This window comes from Mustela putorius, unplaced genomic scaffold (genome assembly GCF_011764305.1).
Source record: "Mustela putorius furo isolate JIRA1106 unplaced genomic scaffold, ASM1176430v1.1 tig00003898_pilon_pilon_pilon, whole genome shotgun sequence".
Lineage (NCBI taxonomy): Eukaryota > Metazoa > Chordata > Mammalia > Carnivora > Mustelidae > Mustela > Mustela putorius.
The window spans coordinates 19,169,572-19,191,488 of record NW_025422047.1 but is presented as its reverse complement, the minus strand read 5'-3'; the positions used below and the strand labels follow the sequence as shown (position 1 = coordinate 19,191,488).

At 37.9% G+C, this 21,917-nt stretch overlaps 1 protein-coding gene across 2 annotated transcripts in view; it reads left to right on the top strand.

The window, feature by feature from the left end:
* Positions 1 to 21,917, top strand: part of WDR72 (WD repeat domain 72) — a 212,070-nt gene that overhangs the window by 181,625 nt on the left and 8,528 nt on the right. The window lies entirely within an intron of this gene.

Sequence of the window (21,917 nt, the reverse complement as noted above, 5' to 3'; positions counted from 1 at the left end):
GACATGATGTGTGTAAACATATATATCTAAGTACGTGTTAACAATGAAAACTTCAGGGGCACCTGGGTGACTCAGTCATTAGGCATCTGTCTTCAGCTCAGGTCATGATTCCTGGGTCCTGGGATCAAGACCTGCATCGGGCTCCCTGTTCGATGGGAAGTCTGCTTCTCCTTCTCTCACTCCCCCTGCTTGTGTTCCTGCTCTCCCTCTCTGTGGAACAGATAAATAAAATCTTTAAAAAACAAAACAAAACAATGAGACCTTCTGAAGATTGACTTGATTTTTAAGGAGTCTGCTACCTTCTGGTTCTCTCAAGAAACAAAATAGTCTGAAGTCCCCTTGCTGCATGTTCCAAAAGTGCTATGTTGTTACCTTGCATGACATCCATCACATGGGATTGTAATTCCTTGTTCAATGTCTCTTCCCTGCTAAAATGTAAGAGCTACAAGGGCATCAACCATGCCTCTCTTTTATTGTTACTTCTCCTGGACCTGGGATAGGATATGATTTACTAGGGTCCCCGAAATACGTCTGTTGTTGAATTAATAAAATGTTGAATAAAGAGAATGTTCTTGAATGACATAAAAACCCATAAGAATAAATAACGCTGTCCATACGTAGCTGACACAAACCCTTCTAACTTAGTTGCTTGTGTTCTTTATACTGCAAGCATAGGTGTTAGTTCTCTTTCTTCTCTAAGTTTCCCTAAGTTCTTTCTAAAGCTTGTTGCCTGTCATTTAGAACCTTGTGAGTTTGGTTTGTTTGTTTGTTTTGTTTTAGAGATTTTATTTATCTGCTTGACAGAGAGATACAACAAGGGAGGGAACACAAGCACGGGGAGTGGGAGAGGGAGAAGCAGGCTCTCTGCTAAGCAGAGAGCCTGATGTGGGGCTCAGTCCCGGGACCCTGAGATGATGACCTGAGCCAAAGGCATAGGCTTAACCCACTGAGCCACCCAGTGCCCATTCAGAACCTTTTACATATGGACATTAAGATGACCACACAAATGAGAGCACTATTTGCAGCACTGTCTATACTAACGTCTCTGCCGACTCTGGGTTCTAAAAATGTCTTCTTAACCACATATGACCTGTAAGTTCCTCCTAGCAAAATGGCTCTTCCACTTTTGAGTGGCCAGAGCTAGTTTTCAAAATCTTATAATCACTTTTAAAATACAAAGCTCTGTGTACTATTACGCGATTGAGCAATATAGTTCCCCACCCGGTAGCCCAGTTCAAGGCATGGTCAGAACATCATTGGCATTCACTACAAATAGTTCCCTGGTGCTTACTTTCTCACCTCACCCCAATTCCCGCCGCCTCTATAAATTAGTAAGTGGAGCTTATTAAAGATTAATGCCTACCTTTCTCCTTTCGGTGGCGGACTCTCTTTTCTCAAAATCACTTTCTTTGAAGTCAGCTGAGATTCTGCACATGGTGCAGATGCACAACAGGAATGTCAAGGCCCGTGTTTGATGGAGACGAAACTTGAGGCGTCTGAGCCTCCAAACTCTCACATCAGGCCCGCTTGATTAGCTGACAGGAGGAGGGTGGAGTTGGCTATTCTTCGATTTGTGAAGTCTTACCGCCAAAAGACATGCACAATGGGTACATTTAGAAGAAGGAGGGTCAGGAATATGATCCAGTGCTAACATAGAGTCCTTAAAGGAAGGAACATTTAAGTAGGAGATGATCAGTAACTCTAAACCATTATCAGGAGGGAGCAGAGTAGATGGATGGCCTATGATTGATTTGATACTTGTTATTTTTTTCATTGGGTGAGATTGTCTCACGTTCAGCAGAGACTTAATACAGCAGACATATCCAAGTGTCAATTACAAAGTCATGCAGCTTATCCTATCAACCTCTGGAAATCAGAGACATTTGCGGTGTTTTGCTGCCCAGCATCAGTTGCTGCCGTGAGAGCACGCCCATTCTCTTTGTGCATTGCTGCAGAGACAATTTAGTCATTTGTAACAGCTTCAGATGGTGTAAGCATACCTAAAGCACCTATTGCCAGATCAGTTCTCCTATCATTACCATAGTGTGGACAAGGGGTGGGCAGGTGCCTAATTGTTCAACTAACCCACTAATCTTCTGAGACTCAGAACATAAGGCCAGGTGAGGCAAGGGCAGAGTAAGTGGATGAAACCCATTCATTCCATGCATGGCATCCAGGAGAGACTAATGTAGTTCTTGCTGGGAAGACATTTTGGGCATTCCCAGTTCCTGTCTACTCTGGGCCTGGTTTCTTGGTCTGCCTTCTTACCCTATATTGAGTACAGTAAAGGGTCGGGGTTTCGTGCTTAGAATCACTGAAAACTGAAATATAAAGATTACCACCTGAATATAGAGATTGATCACCACGGTACCCCAACACCTCACACAGTTCCCGGCCCCGAGTAGCACCCATTGCTCATAGGATTAATGATGTGATAACAGTAACACTTTAGTGATTCTGCAATATTACAGCATGAAAAACTTGTGCAGTTCATTTCTTTAAGATTTATTTTAAAAATTTTTATTTAGGGGCGCCTGGGTGGCTCAGTGGGTTAAGCCGCTGCCTTCGGCTCTGGTTATGATCTCAGGGTCCTGGGATCGAGCCCCGCATCGGGCTCTCTGCTCGGCGGGGAGCCTGCTTCCTCCTCTCTCTCTCTGCCTGCCTCTCTGCCTGCTTGTCATCTCTCTCTGTCAAATAAATAAATAAAATCTTAAAAAAATTTATTTATTTATTTGAGAGAGAGAAAGAGAGAGAGAGCATGAGTGGGGTGGGAGGAGGGAGAGGGAGAAGCAGGCTTTCCAACCAGCAGGGAGTCTGATGTGGGGCTCCATCCCAGGACCCTGGGATCATGATCTGAGCCGAAGGCAGATGCTTAACCGACTACTGAGCCACCCAGGCGTCCCTCAGGCAATTCATTCCTAACAGAAATAATTCCCAGAAATTTCAGTAAAAATACCCATTCTATTTGTTTAAATTTTGTCCAAAAACTTTTATTAAAATTGTTTTTTGTATATCTTCTCATTTTAATTACAATTCTTAGGAGACTGAGTGCAAGTCTATTGAATACCAAATTTTGAATTCAGATCTAAGGACATACTCTTCCTCTAAAACAGCATCTTTGTGACTTAATATCTCTGAACATTTTTTAAAATTATATGCCATAGGACTAGATTCATATAGTTAAATAATTCAATTACTGGCGCAAAGTTCTTTCTTACAAGAATAAGGTATATCGGATTTACTTTTGTGTCTTTTAAGAGTGCTTTAAATAAAGTTTTAATAAATTTTAGACATTTCCTATTTTTATTAATTATTATAAATAGAGCCTTCTTTTCTCTTATGTCTTCAACTGGTTTTGCTCATATTTTTGAAAACTATTAACTTATATGCCATATTACTTTACTAAATTCTCTTTTTGCTTGGAAACGGATTTTCCAGACTTCTTTGGGGTTTCCAGATATGAAAATATATCTTCCAATAAGTGATAGCTTTTCTTCTTCCTTTCCAATTACTATGTCTCTAATTATTGTTTGACTAATTGCATTAATGAATACTTCCAACACAATGTTACATAGTAGATGGAAATAGTGAACATTCTGTTGTTTACTTTGGTGGAAAAGTCATCAGTGTATTTATGCTAAGTAGGATATTGACTTTGGGGTGGAGGCATGTATATTTTATTATAGCAAAGAAATAGCCAACAACCTTATTTTATTAAAATTTTTTTTCTCATATAAGTGAATATTAAATTTGATCAAATGAGTTTTCTTTCCCCATTTCTGCTCTGGTAATTGTCTGCCTTTTGGTCACTAACAATTTTTCCATAGAATTACTTAATCTAGATTTTCAAATTAATTTGTATAGGGTTGAGCATCATCTCATCTCTTAGAACTTTTTTTTTTAAAGTTTTTTAAAAAATGTATATGACAGAGAGAGAGAGATAACAAGTAGGCAGAGTGGCAGGCAGAGAGAGATGGAGAAGCAGGCTCCCTGCTAAGCAGAAAGCCCAATGCAGGGCTCTATTCCAGGATCCTGGGATCATGACCTGAGCTGAAGGCAGAGGCTTTAACCCACTGACCCACCCAGGCGCCCCTCTCTTAGGACTTTTTAAAAATTCCCTCTCTATTGACAACTATTTCGCCTTTTCATTATTTATATTGTATGATCATGAATTTTCCCTTTATTTCCTGATTAGATTTGCTAGTGGCTCATTTTACTATTTTTTTTAAAGCAACTTTTGGATTTTTTCCTTGGTTTATCTGTTTTATTGTTCTCTAACGCATTACCTCTGCTAATCCTTTCCTGTTCGTTTCTTTTGGTTTCTTTTTCTTTCTCTACCTTTTTGAGTTGGGTATTTAATTCACTTTCACCTTTATTAATTGGGTTTTTAATGCTTAAAAACGTCCTTTCATAATGGCATTAATCATTGCATTAATTTCATTGATTCTGTTTTCTGGTATGCTTTCATTTTGTAATTTTGAAAAAGTTCTTTCCATTTTGTATTGCAATTTCATTTTGAGCCAAAAGTTACTTAGTAGTACATTTCTAAATGTCCAGGTGGAAAGTTTTGTTTTGTTTTGTTCTGTTTTTTTGTTGTTGTTGTTTTGGGGGTTTTTTTGGAGAGAGAGAGAAAGTATGCGCGCGCAAGTGCAAGCGTGGGAGTGAACAGCAGATGGGTAGAGGGAGAAGGAGAGAGAATATCAAGCAGACTTCACATTCAGTGCAGAGCACACTTGGGGCTCAATCTCACAACGAGATCATGACCTGAGCCAAAGTCAAGAGTCAGATACTTAACTGAGCCACCCACACAACCCAGTTTTTGGTTCTTTTTAATACTAATTTCCAGTTTCAATGTATCATGATCATAGAATATTATCTATGCTAATTCTATTCCTTAGAATAATGGGAGGTTACTTTGGAATATAAGATGTGGCCAATTTTCATGAATGTTTTACGTGCACTTAAAAACAGGTGTGCTGTCTATTATTAGCATTCAGAGTTTGATTATTAGACCTACCTTATCGATTTAGTTGTGTAAGTTTTCTATATACTTGTCAATATTTTGTCTCCACTGTTTTAGATTGAGAGAAATGTGTTAAAGTTATCTGTCACTAGTTAGTGTTTCACTTTGAACTTCTTGCAGTCTCTGTTTTATTACAGTGGCTGGGTTATTATGTGCCCATATATTAGTAATTGAAGTAACTTCATTGTGAATTGTAGCTTTAGTACCATAAAATATGCTTCTTTGGGTCCTTATTTAATGAGTTCTGGTTTATATTCAACCATGTTCAATAATATTGTGGCTTCTGCTTTCTTTTCATTTATTTATATCCTTTCCATCATTTTATTTTTACTCTTTCCTACTCTCTGTTTTTAGTATGTCTCTCTTACACAACACAGTGTTATATTTTACTTTGTTAACCAGTCTGATCATCTTTTCTTCTGATTGGTTAATTAACTCCATTAATATTTACTGATGATGTTGGTAAATTTGTGCATACATGCAAATATATGAAATTGTACATATTCTTTCACTAGATAGTCTGTTTTATTTTATTTTCTTCAAAAATCTCTCTCCTTTCTCTTTTTTTGGAAGGAAAAAGGGTGCAAGGAGGAGGGAGTAGTTGGGAAAGTTTATTTTTCCTCCTGATGCTTATCTTTAGGCTAATACCTTTATGTAATACTTTTTAAAAATTTTGTCATTGTTAATTGGTTCTCAACTGTGAGCAATATTGAAAGGAGTTTGCTAGTGACATTTCAGCTCCCTCTCTCCCAGCATCTGATTTGAAATAATATTTTTTTAAACTAAACAAATGACAAAACAGAAACAGTCTTGTAAATACAGAGAACAAACTGGGGGTTGCCAGAAGTGAAGGGATGTGGAGGGGTGGACGAAATAGGTGAAGGGGAGTAAGAGGTATAGACTTCCAGTTATAAAATAAAGAAGTCATGGAATGAAAAGTACAGCATAGGGAATAAAGTCAGTAATATCGTCATAACTTTGTAATGTGACAGATGGTAAACACAGTTATTGTGGTGGGCATTTAGTCATGTATATAATTGTCAAATCACTATCTTGTACACCTGAAACTAATATAATATGTCAAACATGCTTTAATAAAAAAAGAAATAATATTCTTTTACTCTCAGATAATACCCATAATGTAATCAGTGAGTGTATCTCGCTTTTTATACACTCTCCATATTCTTCCAATTTTTTCCATTTTCATAGTTGATCTACCCCTGCATACCCCTTCATAGTTGATCTACCCCTGCATTGTCAGAGCATATAGTCATATTTTTAAAACAATTCATCCAGTGATGAATATGTATATATATATATATATATGTGTGTGTGTGTGTGTGTGTGTAGATATATATGTGTGTGTGTATGTGTGTGTGTGTCTATATTTGGTGATCATTTCTTGCTCTTATGCTGATGTCTGCTCAATTACGTTGGTTGTCTAAAACTCATTCTTTGTCTAAAACTCTCTTTTAGCAAAGGTTTATTTGAATAACATTCCTTAAACCATTGCGTGCTTATATCAGCTTATAGATTTATAGTTGAAGGTCACTTTTGCTGGATAGAGAACTTTAGCTCAAATTTTTCCTTCCTTGAATTTTTAAAACATGTTACTCCATTTTCTGGGGTAAAGAATTGTCATCACAATCTTATAACAATCTGATTTGTTTCCCCCTTATGAGTAATTTGAACCACTTCTTACTCTATTTCTATTTTGAACTTTGTTTAAATGTGCAATATTGCTGTTGTTGATAAATTCGTATTGATAGGCCTTCATGGAGTATGTTATAAAAAAACCAAAAGCAAGGCAATATGTAATATCTTAAGTATACTTGGCAAGATCTTGCCAATTGCCAAGACCGTGGTCCAGTTATTTCAGCTGCTTTTACAGAGGAATCAATCCTGCGCAGATCTGACCAATTTTGTGACCAACTACAGTTATGGAGATGGGAGAAACGGCATTAAAAATATCTGAATTAAACTGAGTATGTTTTTAGCCATGGCCCAAATTGGACCTAAATCCCAAACAGAGCTGTATGATTTATGTTTATGAAGCATATATGATAGTGAACTGAAATTAATATATCTTTTTTTCAAATTTGTGATTAATTAAGATAGATGCTTTTCTCCCCCATGGTTTAACCTGATCTTCAAGGAAAAGAGCTGTTTTATTGTCCTTATTTGAGAAAAGGAATGTCAGTAACAATTAAGCCACTATTTCTGTGTTTTGTTTCGTGTTCCATCCAGTGACCACCCTCCAGTAATGCTTTTGTCAGTGATGGGGCTGAGCTGGATTACACTTCCAATTTCAATCTTAGCACATTCTTAAAACATTATATGTAATGGAAACCAAAAAAAAAAAAAAACCAAAACCTGCAATCCAGGATCATATGTAAGTGATGGTAGATAACTGCTTAGAAAGCTTGCATTATCAGAAACCAGTTTTGCTTCTTTTCATATTCATCACTGGATAAGAAATAGGAGAATCACAGATGACTTGGTGCTGGATTTATTGGTTATAGATATCACCAAATGGATACGACCCACATGCCCTTTGAACTGTTTGTTTGTTTTGTTTTAAATGGGCCACTAACATTATCTTCTGGATTTCTACAATAAAATTCAAGATTATATAACTATTTAAAATATTTCCTTTATTATTAGGGTCAGAGAAATTTTAAGTATTACTATATTGCTAGGACAATTAAGAGCCTTGATCTGAAGGCTGGTCATCTTAGTGCCATTTACACACATTTCTAGACACGGACATATTTAGAAATAGTAACGATACTGAATTTATTCAGGCTCTCTGCTTCCTAGCCACTAGTCTAAGCACTTTGCCTGTTAACTCCTTTAATTGTAACAGTTCTATGTCTGGTAAAATTATTACTGCTAACCACATTACCATTATTACTATCTTGTAGATGAGGAAACTGAGACACAGAAAGATTAAGCAACTTGACCAATTACCCAGTTTGTGGATGAGCCAGGATTGTATTTGAATCGGCTATTTTAACAGCATATGGATAAATTTCCATAACAATCAGCTACTTGTCTTTTAGTTGTGAAAGTTGGCTTTGCAAGCAGTCCTAAAACTGAAGGGTGATCTTAAATAGTGTTCGTTAAAGGAAACACTTATAAAAAGCTAGCCAATTACAAAAGAAAAGCAATATATGTAATTCCTTTAACATCTAATCATACTATATCTTTCAATTAAATTATCACTCTTAGAATCCCTGTATTGCCAAGTACAATCCTTGCCAAATATCCAGACACAATCATAGGCTTTAAGGATTACAAGTCACATAATAAAGGATAATGACCTAAAATTAAGCACACCAATATAGAAAGCGGGGACTGCCATGCTCAGTGGAAATCAGCAATCTATTAGATTTAATGTGAGATTAAGGATCTGTGTAACCCGCAATTATGCTGTTTTTCATTAAGAAAAAAATGTGATGATGGTGCTCAGTAAAATTCTTTCTTCTATTTGCCTCTGTTTAATTGGATTGGGGACTGCTTAAACATCTTTGGGTTGGAGCTTATAAGAAGATGATCCCAGCTGTTCTTCAAAGCTTAAGGCAGCAGGCAGACAACACGATCATGTCAAGGCTCATGCAAAGGCCTTAATCCTACTTTTTTCCATCAACCAGCTACTGCAGCCCAGTGTTTAACCTTCTAAGTACTAAATGTGCTCTGTCACTGCTTTACATTTGCCACTGAATTGTTATTGTTTAATGCTGTTAGCTTCGCTGCCATTAAAAGATCTTCTCAATTCCCTCTGCCTTTGGATACTGACCATGTTTCCCTTTAGGAGTCTCCGTATTTTATGCCTTCATTTAAAAGCAGTCACTGGTTCGCCACACTTCTGAAATGTCAAATATACAACACTGACTTGTTTGTTCATACGTTCATCCACCCACCCATTCATTCATTCGATAAACAGCAAACCCTTCTGTGTCTTTTCCTTAGGATCCAGGGTAGATAGTGGAGGGCAAGCTTTGAGATGGTAACCAACTAGCTCCACAGTGTTGAAAGTAAATAAAACAATTTGGAATTATCTTTTCCTTTCTTTTTCTATCTTTTTTTTTTTTTTTCCTAGCAACATTTTGCCTAGCCCAAATATCCGGCACCGGCACCTTGGAACTGTCGCTGTAGTTGTACCGAGATCAGCAATATCATAGTATGTAACGAGTAAAGGTTAAACGGTCAAATTAGCTTTCCCTGCAGCTTCACGTGCTACTTGGATGGTGAGGCACGTTCTTGTCTCTTTTCCTTCGGAGCATGGGTAGTCAAGGAAGAAGGGAGTGGCTCTCTGATTTGTCCCAGTGGCAGTGAGCAGCCGGCAGAAAAGCAGACACAGTTAATGCTCAGCTGCTCAGACCAGTCAAGCAAGCTCCCGAGTCCCAGCTGTGCTTCTTAATGTTTTCTGATTGCACCTACTCCTCAATCTGTGAACTGTTTTCTGGACTCAGATTCATCAAGCGCTGCCGCTTTAAAAACGCATGTAGGCAGGCATCCTAGGATATGCCATTATAAGCTGCTGCCAGGGGATCTTCTAGGAGATAAATGGAATCTGTGTGAAGTAAATTAGTGTGAACCAGTCAATCTGAGTGTCAGCCTTGAGCCACTTCCATGGATAACTAGCTGGCTGACTGGAGGCCAGGGTCTGCTGCCATATGTGGGTTGGAATCTCGGAGATTCCGTTCCTCAGGATATGGGGGACGTGGGGCTGCTTATTCTTGGAAGAAGTCCAATTTGACCGGTGTTTTAGATTTGTCAATGAAATGGACTTCTGAAGCATTTTTGTTGACCTCCCTACCCTGACACTACCAAATGCCTCTAAGTTGAACTTCTTCACTGTAGGGAAGAGGAGAGCACTGCCCCGGAGAGAACTGCTTCCTTCTTGCTTGAGCTGCCATTTTTCGGGACTCCAGCTATGTGGGGCTTGGTCAAACCTCCTTTCTAAGATCTTTAGGTTTTAGAACAAAGTAATAACCATAATTTGGCAAAATGAGTTTAATCCAAATCTCCTCTCCCTATTTGCTTTTTGAGGAATAAATCTATGTGATCTTTAATTCATGAAGAAAGGGAGATTCTATGCAAAGCCTGGTGATCATGGTTCCCTGTAGATACCCAGCATGGAAAATCAAATTTTGGCCATTAGAGGAGGGGGAGAACGCCTCTTAATACCAATAGAATGAGGAAACCTTTTTAAATAACTTAACTATTCCATGGAAAGAATTTAGAGACAAAAAGCAGGTGAACTAACAGACTCATAAGAATTAGTATTTAATATGATTAAATGGTAAGTATAAATGGTTCTATGATGTAAAAATCATGTTTCCATAATTCAGTATAACTTTAGAGATCAGTTTGTTCTTACATTAAGATCAAAAGAATTCATTTTATCTAGTTAAATTATGACAAATCATCTTTATTTCATTTTCCTTTATTATATTAATAAAAATTTTTATTGCTTTTCTCTCTGTAGAATCAGGGACATGGTTAATCATAGAATGTAAACGTATAAAAGAATGAGAATAAATTTAGGCCCTGTATTTGAGGAATATTTTTTAAAGCTTTCTCTCCTCCATTTCCAGGGAAACATTTTGCTTTTCAGAGACAGGGTGAGAGAAGGGGCGGGGGGTAGGGATAGAGGGGTGGAGGGTGCAGGGATGAGAGAGACAGAGAGAGAAAATACCTAGGAATAAGAACTTGGGCAAAACAATAAATGTTTAAATATTCAACAAATAAGTGTATTTTTCTTTTTCTGGTCACCTTTCCCAAACTCATGTATCCATAAGGTAGCTTTTGAGTACTTTATGTGATAGAACCACCATTATGGGGTCCAGAGAGACACATTCCATATATAAGATGCATTTCAGTAGATAGAGTGCATCTGTGGATGTTAGGTAGCATGAATCATAGCAAAGATCAAACCAAATGCTTTAAAAATTGAGTGACCCTTTCCTTGAACTAATGAAACAAAAATGGGAGGTCCTGTGAGAACAAAATTTGTTTTATGTCTGTACATTGAGTTCAGAGAAATGAAACCCCTAGTGTAAATTTACCTTTATGATTTATGGGTGTGAGGAAAAGAGAGTGGAAATCGGTGAATTTCTCTTCTGTTGTAGGGACTAGGTACAATATTTTGCAATGTATGACTTTTACTTTCCCTTTGAAGGGAAGGGAAATGAGTTGTTGTATAAATGATGCTTTGGCCTAGACATGGTCCCTCAACATGGTCTACCCAATGTCCACATAACCTTATTCTCTACAGAGCAAGTCAATTTCCCCAGCCATCGCTGCTCGTAGATGCATTAGACTCATCACATTTGTGGAACAACAATACTATCCATGAACTTCCAATTATATGAGACAAGCTAGTGAGGACAGAAAAAGGCACACTGAGTCAGGTCTGTGATTCGTCTAGCCCAGTCTTCTGACTATAGCACTAGAGCTCATTATAGAGAAGCAAAGTTGTCCTCATGACATCAGCCTAAAATTTTAAGATGTGTCTCAGAATCTCTCTTCCCTATTAATGTAGTCCAGTGATGTGGTCAGACGTAAGAACCAATGACTGGGATGAGAAGAATAACAGCAGCCAAATAAAGTGCTGAGAAACATAGAGGAGGGAGAAAAATTAATGTTATCTGGTAGGTTGATAAAGACTTCATGGAAAGGGTGGCATTTGAGCTCAGTCTTGAAGAAGGGGGAGCATTCTGGCAAGTAGGGAATTGCAGATGGGGTGAGAAAGGTTATCTCAAGCTGGGAATCTTCACATGGGCACTGATGTAGAAAATAAATGGCATACCCAGTCGACAATGAGTTGTCTCATCTGGCTCTACAGTATATATCAGAGTCTAAGAGAGAGTCGAGTGGAGAAGGCCAGCATCCAGTGAGAAACCTCCAGATGTGAACTGAGACAGTATTATGAAAGGTCTTCAAACCCATGGCTCCAGAATTCCTCAGTGGTGACTGAGCAGAGGTGCTTGTAGGTTTTCCTACACAGCAGCTACATGATCAGACCTTGTTTTTAGGGATATGACTCACCTCAGTTTAAAGAGTTGCTAGAGGGGGAGACATGTCTTGGCTATTAAAATAGAGAAGTGACTCTGGCAGTGGAAAGTAGGGTCAGAGTATAATGATCTTGAGGAGTTGAAAGAACTAGAGATGAGAAAAATGGCAGTAGTAGGTGTATATAACTTCTTGAAGAGTTTATAAATATTAGTCACATTCTTCTTCAGATTTACTTCCATGCTGGAGTCTTGGTCTAATTTCTTCTTGAGATATCTTGAGATATTCCACTTTGGTTGGCCTCTTAAATTCCACTGTGTCCTGTATTGGCTACATTCTCTGGAGGCACATAGTGGGTTCCTGATCAGAGGCCTCCTGGGCTCACTTGTTGGTTTTCTCATGGTCAGTTTATTGTTTTGGCCATCCCCTTCCTAAAGTGCCAGCCTCCTGTTAAGCATTTGCCTACATTTTTACATTGGTCTAATGTCCTTGAGTCATAGTCAATGATAGCTCAGAGCCATGTTCTTGTTACACATACTTGTTACTTGGATCATGTTTCCTTTAAATGGTTTCCAGAATTTACTATAGTGACATGTGTACTCAGCATGTATTCCCAGTGATTCAGCCTTGCAATTGTTTTCTGTAGTTAATCTAATCAGTCTCACATTTCACAACTCAGGAACTCTTAGTGTTGTCTATAGTCCTGGACATTTTTCCGAGCAGTCGTCCAAATAATTTGTAAAAAGTCAGTAAGAGGAATATTTTACACTGATCTAGGACACTGTTTTATACTGTCTTATCTAGACATATCTGTCCCTGACCTTTTGCTACCTATTACTTTACTCTGTAATGATGATAACACCTTTTTTATATTGAACACAGTTTTCTGTGCTCTCATTACATTTCTCATTACATTATAGTTACTGGTTTTCCTTTATCCATGTGCAAGTTTGCTCTTTAGAACATTGCTTTCTTTAGGTATGTTTCTCTTATCCTTTATTTATAGATGCCACTGGTTTGCTTAGTGTCAAAATGGGAGTTTCTCCTACCTACCTAGCAAGGTCATTTCTATATTTTGGACAACCATCTCTTAGAAATATTAGTACAAATTGATGCAGTGACTCAGCTTGAGAATTTGAGAAGGCATCTTTCAATGATTTATCCCCCAGCAAAATTAATATTTTGAAACGAGAGGCTACATTTTATATGCATGACCATAAGAAGCAATCCACGCCAACAGACCACCTATGCTTTCTCTATCTGGTGTGAGGGCATGTGTGAGAGAGTGATGCTTGCTACTGATTATAATACAGTGGCTACACACATTATTAACATCCTAGCATAGCTTCCATTCAATTTCAGTAGGTTCTCCAGTACACTAACACCATTTAATGACATTCAAATAAAAATAAATCACTTTTAGAGTAACCAAGCCTAACGATACAAAATGTGGTAACGTAGACCTTTTGTTCCTTGAATCCTTCTTAATGTTGACAAAGAACTAGAAAACTAAGGCATAGTCTAGATAATTTGATTTCCTTATTTTCCATTTCCTATCTAGGAGATGAAAGAGCTCTGACACTTGATTAACCATCTGAGACGAACGTTTTCCCCTGAGATAGAGACGACTATCAGCTGGGAATTTGAGACTGCCTGCCAAGCATTTTCCCCATGCTGATGGTGTCATCTGAGGTTCGGCCTATGGAAGGCTTGCTGCTCTTATGAATTCCAGTGGTTGGGCCATTTGACAGTTTCTCCTCCCACTGATTCAAGAGGAGGATGTTTTTGCTATTTTTCCTTATGGATAACTGTAGACTTTGCCCCATGCTGGGAATCCTTATCTTAAGTTCATATATAAATCACGTTTCTCTCTAGTCTCAGATGCTAGCCTGATGCGTTGTTGATTGAAGGGTCTCTTTTGTTTTCCTGACCTTCTAAATTTTCAAATGCAAGCTGAGAAGTTCACTATAAATTGCCTCTTAGAATTCTCCCTTTATTGACTGTTCTTCAATTTATCAATACATAGGGATATATTTGTTTTCATCTTTGAAATCTATTCCTGCTTTCAACTTCTTGAACTTCTGAACAGTAAAATTAATGCATCTGTGTATTTACCATAGGATTTGGTCCTTATGAGAAAAGCCAAATGACTTTTGTAGAACCTAAATGGCATGAAGAGTGTGAGAGTTAATTTCTATACATTCTCAGAACTCATCCATCACCTATACCTTTTAGTGATGACAGAGTCCTTTCAGATAAGATGCTCCCAATTCTCTTTGTCTTGAATAACGATCTCTCTGGTTTAACATAGAAAGCTGGGATTGAGCTTGCTGATTTGACCAGTTTATTTCTTGCATCTAGAAAGTGTCTTCTTTACCAAATGGGGCATATGAACAAATAAAAAATAATAATAGGTAATGTGTCCTTGAGTATTTCAACTTGGAATTTATTCAGTAACGTTCAAAGACCAAAGTTGAGGAAATTAGTTTGAAATGATGTTTAAAAAAAAAAAAAAGTGCCTGCTCACCTGCTCACCTCCTCTCTCCTGGAAGCACTGCTCACCAAGGAAATGGTGGCTCTAAAGGAATACACAAAGAAATCCAGGCGAGACTGTCACTGATAACTCAAGATCTACCCTGTTGGGGACTGAGGAAATGCAGCAGAAAGAGAAGAAAGAGTTGCATCATTACCTGTTATTCTCCTTTCCTATTCCCCTTCTACCTTACCCATTTCCTTTGTGGCCCCTCCACAGCCTACCTCCAATCTGTCTCTATAGTCTGTTTCAGTCTGAGAGTTTAGATAATTTGATTAGGGTTGGTTTTCATGTCAGGCTTGACTAAGACAAATGACTATAAAGGCCCCATCCTTACATACAAAAGGAATAGAAATAGTTGCCCTTTAAGAGATTTAACTTGAGGAAAATACAATTCCACAGGAACACCACACCTCTGCATTCATTTGGCAAATAATAATTAAGAACCTCTTCTACAGCCCCAGGGCCAAGATGGCACCAGTCCTCCAGGCTCGTCCACTGCATCTGTACGTGGATCCAGTTAATTTGGTTTAGGATGATTTGTCTCATACTGAAGTTCATATCTGTCAAACTAATTAATGAAGAGGGTTTGTTTAAAGAAATTAATTGCATACATATGATTCTAAGAAGGATCATATAATTTATTTTTTAAAAGATTTCCTTTTGAAGATATGTTTTGCACCTTTGGTAAACATCTAACAGGTGCTTTTCTATGCCAAGGAATCAGTTTGTTCTGAGGAGTGGCCAGACTGTAGCCTCAGTCCTTTCTTGGTCATCTTTCCACAGGGCTGCCTCACCCTAGCAGTGCAGCTACCCAAATATCCCTCTGAAGTGGCCCTGATGTCCTCTGTCCCTCAGTCGGACTAGGCATTGCCACTCGTAGGAAAATACCAATCCTGCTTAATTCAGAAAGAGCTTCTGAAGTCCTCACTATTTCCAAGGCTAGTGTAGTGACCACTTACCATCTTGCTACCCTGTTCAGTGATACACAGAATGGTTGGTTGTCCTTGGATTTTTAACTGGAGGATATTTGAGTCTCCAGGCCAGAAGATGTCAAGGAAGTTGTCAAGTCCAACACTCTCATTTTATTAATAAAAGGACCTGAGTCCAGGAGAGTGAAGTGACATGCTCAAGGTCATGAGGTCACACTATTAGGACCAGAGGTGGAATTAAAAAGAACAGATCTTCTGTGTCCTATTAATTGAACCTTTGTCCAGAACAACATATTTCTCCCCGGAAATTCCAGAGTTCATCTCTGTAATGAAATTGTTGATATTTATTTTTTTCCAATTAATTCATATATTTGGGTGCTAAACAATGAGGAATTTTATTTTTTCATTCAAAAATAAGGCAGATAGGACCTCCTTCTTTTGGCAGACTTCCTGTTGACATTAATAATAGATTACAGGGTTGTATGGGTGTGTTTGAGCTGTAAACTCTAAGCCTGACCTTAAGATTTTTCCTTTAAACTACAAGTGAAAGTAATTATTGTTTTGGGGGGGGACATCTGGGTGGCTTATGCCATTTGGGATCTGCCTTCGGTTCAGTTGATGATCCCAGGGTCTTGGGATTGAGCCCCACATTGGGCTCCCTGCTTGGCAGGGAGCCTACTTCTCCTTCTCCCTCTGCCTCCCACTTGTGTTCTCTCTCTCTCTGATGCTCTCTCTTTCTCTCTCTCTCAAAAAAATAAAATAAATGAAATATTTAAAACACATCATTTTTTTTAATTTTTAGGAATGCTCATTACCAGTTTCCCTCAGTCATTTCACATGTACTCTAAGTACATGCCCTGTGTCTCACATTGGGCTAGAGATGTGCTCACTTGTTTATCAGCCCGGACATCTGGGAAATCTCTGTATCTGAGAGGAATAAAGCATTGTTTAAAAAGATTCGTTAAGGGGCACCAGGTGCTTCAGTTGGTTAAGTTCCCCATTCTTGGTTCCGGCTCAGGTCATAATCTCAGGGTCATGGGATCAAGCCCTGTGTTAGACACCAGGCTGGGCGTGAAGCCTGCTTAAAATTCCCTTTCTTCCTCTCCCTTTGCCCCTTCCCTTGCACTCACTCCCTCTAGAATAAATCTTTTAAAAAATAATAAATAAATCGATTCATTAATTATCTTTTTTATCACTCACATTTTCCTTCCGCCACATTTTCCTTTCTGGTCCAGCCATGGATTTCACCTATGGACAGATTTTTCCCCCTTAGACTAAATAATCAACAGTTTGATCCGCTGTGTGTGTGTAATACACATATATCCCCAAACTATTTAAATAAAAAAACAACTTTAATTCTATACATCTAGTAAGGATACCAAAATAATAGTTATCCTTCACAACGTTTTGGAAAATTCATTTCTTTACCAGTTGAAAATGTCTTCTTTGAAGCAGTTCATACTAGAAAATGTCATCCCAGAAAATAATATTCCATGTCAGATTACAATTGCAGAAAGACAGCAAACACACGTAAGTCTAATGCTAACTCGTCTTGCTGAACTTGTCCATAAAATAGTTACTACTTAGTTATAAAGAAGCATTAGATATTTTATTTAATTCTGGGCATCTTTATATGACATTTCCCCCAGTTTCCAGTCTATACTGACACAGAATCAGCCTGAAGCCTGACGCAGGATGCAGCTATTGCTATTCAAATATAATCAAGAAGTCCTATCACTTGATTATCTCAGGAGATACTCTGAAAGTAGGGGTAGTAAGTACAGCGCTCTTCAGCTAGGTAAGTTTTCCTGATAAGACATCTGTCCAAGAGAACCACGTGAATTTGGGGTCTCTTCAAATGACATCCTCGTTGTTTACAAATTGGTGTTATCACTTCAAGTCTTTTCACTGACTTTGTCTCCCTCTAAATTAATATATATTGCGGTCTTTGGTGATCTGTGAGTATTGCATTCCTATTTACTTCTTGAATTTAACGTCAGTTTTCTTTCTTCTAAGCCTGGAGAAAGTTTTTTTTTTTTTTTTTTTTTTTTTAGTTGATTCATAGTGATGCCTTAAGATGGAGAAGAGACTTAACTGATCAACCAAGAAAGTGATCAACTCTTCACCACACTATGGAGCTAGTACATTTATTTGAACTCAGGTGTTTGACTTCGTCACTGCTCATTCCACAAATGAGCGTTCTTTTAGTCTTCTCTGACTTCTGCAACATTATGAGCTTGAATAAAATGTGATTAAGTTTTTTGCCTGAGTTTTATCTGTGACTATAGTGGTTTATTCTATTCAGACCAATGTTTCAAACTGTTATATCTTTTTATTAATGGTTTTCTATAAATATCTCCAGTACTCCAAAAAGTCCATACATACGATGAATGGGATGTATTTTTAAATCATTCATAAGTCATCATATTGAAAACATCATTTACAGTACAGATTTTATTCACACTGTAAATGACATGGCTTTTTAACAAGGGCTCTATTTATTCTATAGTACTGGGTTACTTGGAAGAACCAGCTGCTGTTTGTGGATGTAAGTGGACATTTTTCCAATGATCGTTCTCTTGTTGGGGTCAGGAGGAATAGTTCTTGGACCTGTTTGCTGCCTAGGTGTAGCCACCTTTAAAAACAAATACCATCTTTCTGCAAATGATGACAAAGGGAAGGTGGGAATTTTTAGAGGTTAACTGAAACCAAATTAGAGAACAGATGGAGATAAGGAGCATAACCACCAATGACCCTGTTATCACATTGTCCTATAGTAGATCTTTTTATAGTGTCTCTGTCACACAATCCTCCGGGTTTCTTCTGCTGTTGAACTATTCATTTCTTTAGGATCTAGAATTGTAGTCAAAGTTAAACACATCATTGTCAAACACAACCTTACAAAGTACATAGACTTTTCTATCTAATTATTAAAGATATTACAAAGATATTTAGAACACTGGCCCTTCCGTTGTCAATATTTTAAAGTGTGCGATGAGTAAATGGAATAGCCTTACATCTGTAAAACTGTCAAGAAGAGTTTGTCTTTTTTGTCCCTCATCCTCCAAATGTGGACTATTTCAGAATCCATTACAGAGGAAATAAACAGTTGATTTTAAGTTAAGGATGACCCTAACAATCATTTGCACTATATTGATGTCAGAAGTATCTCTCTGCCAAGCTTTAAAATGCATCTTCAAAAACTACTGGAAATATCCAAGAACTTTAGTGATGAGCTACAAATGGACTTTGGTATTGATAAATAAAAGTCAATATGTATAGTGAAAGAACAACTTACTGTGATAAATGGGCCCACCATCAGTAAAGATCAAATTATTGACTATTTAGGGCAAGGAAAAACCTGTCTATAGCGAACTTCTACAGGTGAGAAGAATTAGCCACAACAGCAATTTAGGAAAAGCTCAAAGAGACACGTTAAGAGAATTCATTAAAAATGCATACAAAAGTAGGCAGCAGCATTCTGTTAAATACATTTGTGGCACTAGGCTCATGCATTTTTTTGACCATGTCTGACTTCACACATTTTTTTCTCTTGCCTTGAATAAGCTCCCTTCAGGCTACCCATTTTCCTTTTTGGGAAGATCTAATTGAAAATTCACTTCCCAATCTCCCTATTACAGGAGAATTACTTCTGCATTCCTAAAAACTATGTCACTCTTGGAATATTGTTTCTAATGCTCCTACTACTTTTCATTAGATGAACCTCAACTAGATGACAAGTTGTATGAGGGCACATTAAAAGCGCCTTGTGGAGCATAACAAATAGCATGGAGGACATGGAGAGTTAGAGAGGAGAAGGGAGTTTGGGGAAACTGGAAGGGGAGGTGAACCATGAGAGACTATGGACTCTGAAAAACAATCTGAGGGTTTTGAAGGGGCAGGGGGGTGGGAGGTTGGGGTACCAGGTGGTGGGTATTATAGAGGGCACGGATTGCATGGAGCACTGGGTGTGGTGAAAAAATAATGAATACTGTTACGCTGAAAATAAAAAATAAATTTTTTTAAAAAGCGCCTTTAATGTTTTTACCCCAACATAGCCTAGCACAGAGCTCTACACATAATAAACACTAAATCAATATTTGTTGATTTCATTGCTTTTGAAATGATTTATTAGAGAAACTTTGGTCACACATCATGTCTGAGTTTAATGATGAAATATCACAGAAAACACCCAAAAGAACAATTGCAAAGATTAGCTTATCAAAAAAAAAAAAAAGAAAGAAAGAAAGAAAAGAAAAGAAAAGTGGAATGGCAATAATTAACCTCTCCGATGTTGGCTGTTCCCAATTGACAGAGGTAGGTATTTCTTTTATAGTAAATTTAACCAAATACTCTATAAATTAGCCAGTAAAAATGACAACTCTTGTACCATTGCAAATTTGGAAGCTAAAATGTAGGTAAGCAAACTATCTGAAGGTTAATCCTTTCTGCTCTCCTACGCCCTCACAAATGACACCCTCCAGAATCTGAGGTAGACATAAAAAGAGCCACATGGTACCTACCAGTGTGGGTCTAGTGAAGCTCATTGAGCAACTACAGCTAACTTTCTGAGTTTCTTGCAAGGCTTAGGATGTCAGTTCATCCTGGGAACCCTTTTTTTTTGGCACTGGAAATTGATACAGGCATTTACTTTGTTGTTCTAATGCCATGCTCTCTTCCTTCTTGAGGGCCCTGTGTCTAGGACAGGGTCTTGCTGGAAGAACAAGTAAACGAACGAGTGGCTGAAAGTTATAAGTGATAAAAGAACAATGTATGGGATGATAAGGGCAATGTATCTGCCCAAATAAACACAGGTGCTAACTCACTGGCTGTTAATAATAGATTCAGCTGTATGCTTCATTCCTTATGATAAATATCAATGTAAATATTTCAGAAAATTAATAAGATATAAAGAAATAAAAACATTATTAACACAGTCCGGTAAATCTTGACAGTATAATAGTTTTCTGCAACTTTGGTATATTTAGTTATCCACCTCAATGTGTTACAAAAATCAATGGATTCCAAAATAATCTGTAAGTATGATCTAAACTGAGGAAAATTAAATTAAAGGCAGCTACACCAATAACTACTTAGGCCATATGTGTCTCTCCTCCAAATTAGAAACTAACCCGCACCACCATTTTTACAAATAGACATCCTTTGTCTCAAGTGGGCCTAACCAAGGAACTGATGGGATCTAGTTGAAGATCATTCAAAGCACATATCCTCTCAGATCAGGAGGACATCTAGCAGGATACCTCTGCTTCATTCACTTGTTCACTCATTCATTCCACAAGTCCTTTAAGAATACCTCCTCAGGCCTAGGGCAGACAAATGCATAAAGCAGACATGGTACCTACTTCCTTTTTGGGGGGAAAATTTAAATGACAGCATTTCATATATTTTTCCCATGTTTTGTTCTCAAAACATTTCAGAGAAGTGAATTCAAACTCAATGCACACACTTTCACAGAACAGAGGAGAACTATTCATGTTCTGAGAAAACTGCTGAAGCTTAAGAGAATATTTGGACTGGAATTATGTTACTAGTCTCCTTTAAAGTGTGTATATATTGGGCGCCTGGGTGGCTCAGTGGGTTAAGCCACTGCCTTCGGCTCAGGTCATGATCTCAGGGTCCTCTCTTCTCAGCAGGGAGCCTGCTTCCCTCTCTCTCTCTGCCTGCCTCTCCATCTACTTGTGATTTCTCTCTGTCAAATAAATGAATGAAATCTTTAAAAAATAAATAAATAAAATAAAGTGTGTATATTGTGGGCTTCAGGTCACGCTCACCAATGCTTTACACACTCCATGAAAATACGCTGAGGAATGTGAGAAGTGCGAGTTCTGCTCACGCTGCTTTGGATCTTGGGTGGCATTCCTTTGTGTCACTTACCGAGTATGTATGAAGTGACAAAGCCCCCAGCCTTTGCTCCATCATTTCCTAATGGGTGTTTAGGAACAGTGGCCAGACCTACTCCCCTGTGCCAACAAACATATCATTTCGTGTACGGCTTATATATTTTCTTGTTTGCATTTATGGCCTATAAATAATATGTTGTGTGTGTTATCAAGACCTGAAGAGACAGTAGTAGTGTTTACTGCAGCAATTCGCAATAGATAAAATTAGCAGTAGTCAATAATACACATATTTATGTAGTTTGGCTTCAGACAAGTATGATGTAATTTATGTTATTGTGGTCTTGCTTTGTTTTGTTATTCACTTAGTTTTTTTTCATGAAGACAATGTTCACTTTTCCCAACAAGTGATTCCTTGAATGAACAGAATATGGAAATATGTTGCTTACGGAGATAATTGAGACCAAGAATTACAACTTTTGCAAAAATGTGGAACTTGAGTCTCTTTCTCTAACGGAGCTAGAAGTGTTATGTGCTTACAGGAAATTGCA